Raw genomic sequence first — 9969 nt, forward strand, 5'->3', positions numbered from 1 at the left:
TTCATCTGTTGGTGAACATCTAGGCTGTTCCTAGTTTCTGGCTATTATGAATAGAATAGCAATGGACACAGTTGAACAAGTGTCTGTCTCTATAGTATATGGATATATGTGTCTTTGGGTATATGCCAATGAATGGTATAGCTTGATCTTGAGGTAGATCTAATCCTAGCTTCCTGAGCAATAGCCACATTGATTTCCACAGTGGCTATACAAGTTACAAGTTAGCACTCCACCAGCAATGGATGAGTGTTCCCTTTCCCCACATCCTCACCAGCATGAGCTGTCACTTGTTTTGGTGATCTTGACCATTCTGACTTGGTGTGAGATGAAATCTCAAAGTAGTTTTGATTTTCGTTTCCCTGATGACTAAGAATGTTGAACATTTAAGTATTTCTTGGCCATTTGTGTTTCATCTTTTGGGAACTTTCTTTAGTTCTCTGCCCCAATTTTCAATTGGGTCATTTGTTTTCTTGATGTCCTGTAGCTAGAGTTTTCCTGCCTGGCCCACAGTCAGGACAAATCTCACCTGCCAGTCCCACAGCCGCTCAGACCCGACTAAGTAAACACAGAAACTTATATTGGTTACAAACTGTATGGCCGTGGCAGGCTTCTTGCTAACTGTTTTTACAGCTTAAATTAATCCATTTCTATAAATCTATACCTTGCCACGTGGCTCGTGGCTTACCGGCATCTTCACATGCTGTTTGTCATCGTGGCGGCTGGCAGTGTCTCTCTGACTCAGCCTTCCACTTCGCAGCTTTATTCTCCTCCTTGTCCCGCCTATACTTCCTGCCTGACCACTGGCCAATCAGTGATTTATTTATTGACCAATCAGCAACACACTTGACATACAGACCATCCCACAGCAATGTCCAATTTTTTGACTTTTTTAAAAATGTGATGTAGATATTAACCCTCTATTAGATAAATAGTTAGTAAAGACCTTTTCCCATTTTGTAGCCTGCTCCTTTGTCCAGATGATGATACCCTTTGCCATTCAGAAGATTTTTCAGTTTCATGAGATCCCATTTATTAATTGTTGGTCTTAGTGCCTGTGTTCACAGTATCTGTTCAGAAAGTCTTTTCCTGTGCCATTGAATTCAAGACCATGCCTCACTTTCTCTTTTGTCAGATTCAAGGTATCTGGACTTATATTGAGGTCCTTGATCCATTTGAAGTTGAGTTTTGTGCAGGCAGGTAAATATGAATATTTGCATTCTTCTACATGCAACCATCCAGCTTGAACAGCACCATTTGTTGAAGATATTCTTTTTTTCCAGTGTGTATTTCTGTCTTCTTTATCAAATATCAGGTGTCCATAGGTGTGTGGATTTATGTCTGGGTCTTCAATTTTCTTCCATTGATCAATATGTCTATTTTTATGCTAATACCATGTTTTTGTTACTATAGCTCTCTAGTACAATTTGAGGTCAGGGATGGTGTGATGGTTTGAATAAGAATGCCCCCCATAGGCTCATATATTTGAATGCTTAGTCATCAGGGAGCAGTACTACTTAAGAAGAATTAGGAGCTTTGGCCCTGTTGGAATGGGCGTGGTCTTAGTGGAAGAAGTGTCTCACTGAGGGTGGACTTTGAGATTTCAAAAGCTCAAGCCAGCCCAAGTAGCTTTCTTCCTGCTGCCTGTGGATTAGATAGATGTAGAACTCTTAACTGCTTCTCCAGCACCATGTCTGCCTGTGTGTCTCCATACTCCCTGCCAAAATGATAATGGACTAAACCTCTGAAACTGTAAGCAAGCCATCAATTAAATGTTTCTTTCAGAAGAATTGCCTTGGTCATAATGTCTTATCATGGCAGTAGAATAGTGACTAAGACCAGTGGCGATACCTCCAGCAGTTCTTTTATTATTCAGGATACGTTTTAGCAATTCTAAGTTGGGTTTTTTTTTTTTTTTGGTTTTTTGAGACAGGGTTTCTCTGTGTAGCTTTGCGCCTTTCCTGGAACTCACTTGGTAGCCCAGGCTGGCCTCGAACTCAGAGAGATCCGCCTGGCTCTGCCTCCCGAGTGCTGGGATTAAAGGTGTGCGCCACCACTGCCCGGCTGCAATTCTAAGTTTTTTAGGTTTCCATGTGAAGCTGAAAATTGCCCTTTCAATTTCTTTGAAGAATTGTGTTGGCATTTTGATGGAGATTGCATAGAATCTGTGATTGCTTTTGATAGTTTGGCCATTTTTACTATATTCTCTCAAATCCATGAGCTTGGGTGGGTGTAGGAGCGGTCTTTCTATTTCCAGATTATCTTCTTCAGTTTCTTTCTTCAATTTCTTAAGGTGTTTGGGTTTTTGTTTGTTTGTTTGTTTGTTTGTTTTTATTGAAACTATATTTTGCCGGGCGGTGGTGGTGTACCCCTTTAATCCCAGCACTGGGGAGGCAGAGGCAGGCAGATCTCTATGAGTTCAAAGACAGCCTTGTCTACAAAGCGAGTTCCAGGACAGCCAGAGCTACACAGTGAAACCCTGTCTCGAAAAAAAAAAAAAAGGAAAAAAGAAAATAGATTTTTTTTTCATATAATATATTGATTACAATTTCCCCTACCCAACTCCTCCAAGTTGTTCCCTACATACCCTCCCATCCAAACCCACATCCTTTTTATCTCTTGTTAGAAAACAGACATCTAAAAATAATAATAAAACAAAATAGGTAAAACAAAGAGATATAGACAGAAGAAAACAAGGCAAATAAAAAGCATGAGAAACACACAAAGATGCAGAGATACACATGTTCATGCTCACAGGAATCCCTTAAAACACAAAACAGAAATCTATAATATATATGCAAAAGACATGTAAGGTTAAAAATAAAAATGCCCTGGCCAAGAACATGAGACAGATACGTCAGGGACCTAGAGGAAAAACCAAATACTACTGTTCTGCAAAAGGAACATAGCCATAAAATGACAAACAGTTGAGAGCTACCTTGTTGGTGCTGAAAATTGAACCTGGGTCCTCTGGAAGACCAGACAGTGCTCTTACCCTCTAAGCTATCTCCCCAGCCCCTTGTTAGCATTTCTTAGCAGACAAAATTTTAACACAGAGAAGAACACAAATCCAAAGTGGATAATAAATATTCTAAACTGTGCTTACTTACAAAATGAATTCAAGGCCAGCCTGGGCAACTTAGTGATGAAATATTGTCTCCAAACAGAACACTAAAAAGGAAATTGGTATATATTTCTATGGTAGAGAACTTGCCTAGATATGCAAGGCCCTAGGTGTACTCAGTACAGCAGTAAGCAAATACTGAACGGAATATTGCTCTTTGTAGTATGAGTTCATCTCACTGGCTTTGTGTTAGCCTGAAGCTGCCTCTGTACATAGTACAAAGTAAAACTTGTTTTACTTTACTCAGTGAACTATATATAAAACCCAACTTGGAATATAAACAATACGAGAACATAAAGTGGCCTGTCCACATGGAAAAGAGTCTGGCATCTTCTCAAAAGGAGCACTGATAGCAACTGACACCGTACTTCTTCTGGATATATAGAAATGTGGATCCTCTCAGAAATTTGTATTCAGGTTTTCATAATAGCATTTTTATAATCGTTAAAAATGACAACAGCACAATTGCCCAGCAACTAATGAATGCATAAATATTGTATATGCTTTCAATTAAACATTGCTTGGCAATAGAGAACAATGAACTTCTCACATGCTGCAACATGAATAAACCTCAAAAAACCTATTAAGTAGAAGAAGCAGTCACCATATTATTCTGCTCATATTAAATGTCCAGATTAAGGCTACCCATAGACAAAAGTGTAGATTTACCAGGGAATAAGGAAAATGATTTATATACGTAGTACATGGTTTGTGTTGGAGATGATAAAATGTTCCAACATTGATTTATAGCAGTGGTTGCAGAACTCTAAATATCGTGAGGACCATTGAATTATATCCTTTAAATGATTGGAATATACTGTACATAAATTTTCTCTCAAATTTAGTAAAATAAAAGAGATTAGCGTGTAAAATGATTATTTATGAATTGTTGGAACTATGAGAAGTACATGGAAGTTCACTATATTGTTTCACTTACTTTGCTTCTGTTATAAATTCTTAGTAAAAAGTTAAAGGGAACAACATCCCTGGCATTCAAACTGAGCATCTTCATTTCAGGGTTGCTTCTGCCTATAAAGGCATCAAGTGGCCTGGGCCTTTTCCCCTTGACTTTAACTATTCTTGTGTTTCTGCCTCTTCAGACTTCCTGCTACCTCCTCTCTGTGTGAGTTCATTTCAAAGCTGGGCTTTTAGTTTCCATTTCACCAATACTGAACTATTATTTCCAGAGATGTTTTCTTCGGATAGCCTTGGTCAGAGATGATAGGACAAGGAACACTGTTTTTGAGTTATCCAGAACCAGTGATAGAAACGTTAATAAATACCTTCAATAACACTGAGTCAAAAGTGCACTAAGAGAAAATGCCAGTTGCCCTAACTCATGTAATATACGGTATGTTCATGCATCTGGATGTAGTAAGTGTGTTTTGTTGACAGAGCTTCAGGGTGAGGAGAGCTTATGGAGTGAAAGAAGATATATAGGTTAGAAACATGTTATATTTTGAGATGTAAATAAAAATGTCCTCTTTCCCCTCAGCAGTTTTATCTAGAAATGTACAGAGCCACAGCACTATGCTATCCTTTTGCAATAGGGGGAGAGATGACCAAAACACAGTCCTTGCAACTCAGATATTTCCTTTGGAAAATAAATAGCTGTGGTACAGGTACAAAAGACAAGTACAGTCAAAATACTGAGAAGTTTTGGGGGTGGGGCAAGTTTTCACTTTTTGTTTATGAGAGAATTGGGAAGATGAACTGAGAAGGATGTTTCACGTAGACATCTGAGGTTGGGCAGAGATTCTGACCAATGAAAAGCACAGTGTGAACAAAAACACAAAGCCAGAAAATGCAAAGTGTGTTTTAAAAATAGCAAGTAATCTTGATCTGGAACATAAAATTGAAAACTCACAAATAAATATTTGAAATATAGGTTGTCTTAGCCAGTGTTCCATTGCTGTGAAGAGATGCCACGACCATAGCAACTCATATAAAAGTAAGTGTTTAATTGGGGCTGGCTTACATTCAGAGGTATAATCCATTATCATCGTGGCAGGAAACATGGCAGCACCCAGGCAGACATGGTGCTGGAGAAGTAGCTAAGAGTTCTAGATCTGGAACAGCAGGTCTCAGGAAGAGAGAGAGAGACACTGGGCCTGGCTTGAGCTTTTGAAACCCTAAAGCCCAACCCCAGTGACACACTTTCTCCAACAAGACCACATCTTTTAATCCATATCAAGTATTGCCACTCTCTAATGACCAAATATTCAGATATATGAGCCTATGGGGCTATTCCTATTCAAACTTCCACATAGGTGATAGTCTTACATTAGGTAAGAATATGTGTAAAATTCAAATATTTAGTGACATTGGGAAAGTATCATAATTTTTATAATTCAGTCACCAGTGGGAACTATTATAAACGTTGGTGAAAAAGAATGACATGATCATTTCAGATGTACACAGATCAATTTGGTTTATTGTGGAGTTGAATAAGCAAGATGAAATCAGGAGCCTATTTCAGGTAGCAAATTAAGTAGTATGACTCAGATAAAAAAGGAAGGCATATATGTGAGAAGACAAGGCAGAAATTAGTTCCAGGTTGGCTATGGAGCTGCAAGAGGGTCACTTGAATCTTAGAGCCATGAACACCTGGGAGGAAAGAAAAGGATCAAGAGAGACAGTATAAATTTGAAGGAAATTGTTTATGATACTAGTTTTGATTATGTGGTACATAATATTTTGGTTTTCAAAAGTAGTTATTTGTGTGAAAAGTTAGAATCTGAGATGTGGATTTGGGTTTTTAGTAATGGCTAAATTGATAGAAACAAAATTGTTATGGGACACAGAAAAGGGGCCAAAAGAAGTGTATTGGGAAACAGCCACAAAAAGGCAACCAGAAAGACCTGGTTAGTGTTAGTCAAGTATGAAAATACTTCCTAGAAGTATAAAAACACCATGAAAAGATAGTATACTGTCATAGTTAAAGCATAGATTTAGACACTAGATTCAAATCCCATGTGCCCTAAGTTATTTAAATCTTTGTTCCTCAGTTTCCACACCTGATTCATGTAATTATCTTTTAGCTAAGTTAAAGAATACAAGTAAAACACTTAGTAGAGTTTGAAAATACTCTTTCAAATACCAGCTATTGTTGTTTAGTGTTATCTGTACAACATGAAAATAGATTCACAAGAATCATTAGGTCAGCTGAAGTAGTTTAAGAGCCCATGGGATAGGAAGTTAATAGAAGTTAAGGCAGGAATTCTTTCCAAAAGGGGTGGGGACTGGAGAAATGGCTCAGCAAGTAAAGCTCTTGCCATACAAGTGTGAGGATGCCAGGTGCGCTTGGCAGCCTGTAGCAGGAATCTTAAAAGTTCTTATTAGTAAAACCAAACCCGGGGCCAGTTATTGGGGTGAAATGCTGGATGGTCAGAGAAACAGAACAAGCCACAGCTAACCTCACCTGGCCAACTTCTCAGCTGGTCTTGTTTCCTCAGACTGGAAGCCTCTGTGTCCTCATATCCAAATGGCTCTCAGCTGAACTGTGCTGCTAGAAGCCTGAAAGCTTAACCAGCCAAATGCTTAACCAGGCCAAATGCTTCTAGTTCCTGGTCCTCACGCCTTATATATCTTTCTGCCTTCTACCATCGTTTTCTGGGATTAAAGGCGTGAGTCACCATGCTTGGCTGTATCCTTGAACACATGGATTTCTGCCTAGCTCTGCCTCCCAAGTGCTGGGATTAAAGGCGTGTGCTACCACTGCCTATCTTCTATGTTTAATATTGTGGCTGTTCTGTCTCTGACCCCAGATAAGTTTATTAGGGTGCACAATATTTCGGGAAACAATACCACCACAGCAGCCCTTGGAATTCCGGTGCTCAGAAGGTGAAGATGGTTCCCTAGAACACCTGGGTAGCTGACTAGCAAGAACTGCCCCAGTGAGTAAGGTGGAGAGCCATTTAGGAAGAATACCTCAGCCTCTATCTACATTCTTACCTAGTGTGCAACCGCAAGTATGTAAACAAACATTATACACACATTGAAAAAAATGAAGGAATTATGAATAAAAGAAAAGTGGTGTGATAGCTCAAGAGTAAACAAATTGAGGCTTTAAAATAGTTTTTGTTTTACTTCAGTAGATGATTTTCTTGAATCGTATTTCATGAAGTCTAGTGAACTTATTTGTAGTAATTGGCATGAAATATAGGTAGAATATCATTGAGACTTCTTCTTTATGTGAAAATTCCTTTATATACCTATTTAGGTGTAATAACTCACCTGTTTTCAGTCTTTAGTCAATTTCAAGCAGGCAAAATTTTGTACTTACTATTAAAATATGTTTATGGCAGAAAACGTTAATGCAGGTCTGGCAGCTTAAGAATTTATTAATGATTTGTTTTAATGAACTTAAACCCAAAATTTCTAACAGTTGTGTAGTGGAAAACACAAATATTAACTGTACCAAGTTAATTGCAAGAATTCAAGAATTGTTTCCACTGTTAAATTTTTTTCTTCTGTCTTTTCTTTTTAGAAACATTGTTAACTCTTTAAGCACCACTGCTCTTTATAGACTTACCTGTTAACATGATTCTGATCTTGTTAACCATATTTTAATTACTAACTTGAAGAACTGCCTTTTCCAATGTCATTAAATATTTGATTTTTACATATGTTCTTATTAGTGCTGTGACATCACTATTTATATTATATTGCAGAAAAATATTTCATTGAAACAACTGGAACTTTAAAATGTTTTAATTTTTGAAGGACTAATAAAAATAGCTCAGTGGTTAAGGGTGCTTGGAGCTCTTCAGAGAACCATAGTTCAATTCCTAGCACCCATTTTGGGCAGATAACAACTACCTACAACTTCAGCTCCAGGGGATCTGACTTGCTCTTCTGGACTCCACAGGTACCTCCACACACATGGCACCCACACATACATAGAAGTAAAAATAAAAACAAAATCTTTAAACTTTTAAATTTAGAATAATTGCCATTATAATATTTTATTTTTAAGGAATTCATATGTTTTAGATTTTTCATCAGCCCACAGTGCAATAATAGATGGTCATGTTTTATGAACATTTATGATTTGCAAACACTTCTCATACACTCTTATTTAGTAATCATAGCAACTTCATTGATCGATGTTGTCACATCTGTATTATCTGCAGATGAGGAAGCAAACTCTAAGTGGGTGGCCTGCTCCAGACTATAAACAGGACTCAAAGTCCTGCACTCCTCTTTCTGTACACTTATACTAGTGATAAGCCTTTGCTATTTAGATCTCACTATGTTCCTCTACAATTTTTACAAAGCAGCAGATTTAGTCTAGGTTTCCTAAGTGATGTCATCTTAGATGTCAGGTATATTCCTATATTGCTATCATCTACAGCATTTCCACAGTGGTAGTAGGCGGAAAAGGCAGATATTATTACTTGTAGGAGTAGAGACAGGGGAGTTGCTAGCATTCTGCAGTGTGTGTAGCAGTCCCCATCCCCAAGAATGGTGGCCCAAAATACCAATGGTGCTGAAGTTGCGTAACCTGCCTTGAAGACTGAAATGTTCTTTACCCGTTCTTCACCTTGGTGTTCAACTTCCACCCCTTATATATCTATAACATTGTTCTTCTCCTCCCACCAAAAAAAAAAAATTTATTTGAAGTCTAGGTTTTGAGGTAGTTTAAAATAAATGTAAGGTGTAGCTAGAATTTTCCTGCCTGACCCACAGTCAGGACAAATCTCTCTCACCTGCCAGTCCCACAGACGCTCAGACCCGACCAAGTAAACACAGAGACTTATATTGGTTACAAACTGTATGGCCGTGGCAGGCTTCTTGCTAACTGTTCTTACAGCTTAAATTAATCCATTTCTATTAATCTATACCTTGCCACATGGCTCGTGGCTTACCGGCATCTTCACATGCTGTTTGTCATCATGGCGGCTGGCAGTGTCTCTCTGACTCAGCCTTTCACTTCCCAGCTTTATTCTCCTCCTTGTCCCGCCTATATTTCCTGCCTAGCCAATGGCCAATCAGTGTTTTATTTATTGACCAATCAGCAACACATTTGCCATACAGACCATCCCACACTGGCAGCTCTTCCAAAGGACCCAAGTTTGGTTCTCAGCACCCACATGGTAGCTCATAATTGTCTATATCTCTAGTTCCATGGAATCCAATGCCTTCTTCTGGCCCCAGGCAAGCAAGTGGTGCTTATACACATGTGAATAAAACACCCATACACATAAAATACTAAAACAATTCAGTTTTTAAAGAAAAAAAAGTATGTATGCTTCTGATTTGGGGGGAGACAAATGGTACCAAAGCACATATGTTTTACTTAAAACTAATATTTTAATAATGTTTCCTTATTTTCAAATTTTACTTAATTCAGATTGAATATCAGTAAAATAAACACATGAAAGTACTCTTAAGTTTTATTCAGAGTTTTCAGTTTTTGTCAGCCTAGATGCGTTTCTCTGAGTTATCCAGTCTGCATATTTGAAGAGACAAGTTGGAGGAGACAAACTGGTAGGGAATTGATAGGCATCCATGCTTTTCCAAAGGGACATCCTGAAATGCTCCTAGTTGAAGTAAGGACACTATGTAACCTAACAGTTGCTGTGTTCTTAAAAGCTTATATAGCTGATCATAAAAATGTACATTATACATTTTATATAAGCAATCATTACATTTTATAGTTTTATAACCAGATAATAATTAAAAAAAGAAAGTCATGTGTTATACCTCCAAAACCAACTCTAACGAACATTATCTGTTGAGTTGAAAGTGAATACTTGAAGTTTTATGAGTCAGGAATTTCTATATGATTTTTGTCAAATTATATATATTATATATAATTTGTCAAATTATATAATCCAGTACTA

General features: G+C 37.8%; 1 protein-coding gene across 2 annotated transcripts in view; it reads left to right on the forward strand.

Annotated features, from left to right (window-relative positions):
• Positions 1-9969, forward strand: part of Cenpp (centromere protein P) — a 214727-nt gene that overhangs the window by 91530 nt on the left and 113228 nt on the right. The window lies entirely within an intron of this gene.

Source organism: Peromyscus californicus, unplaced genomic scaffold (genome assembly GCF_007827085.1).
Source record: "Peromyscus californicus insignis strain IS unplaced genomic scaffold, ASM782708v3 Scaffold_8__1_contigs__length_139910024, whole genome shotgun sequence".
NCBI classification, from domain to species: domain Eukaryota; kingdom Metazoa; phylum Chordata; class Mammalia; order Rodentia; family Cricetidae; genus Peromyscus; species Peromyscus californicus.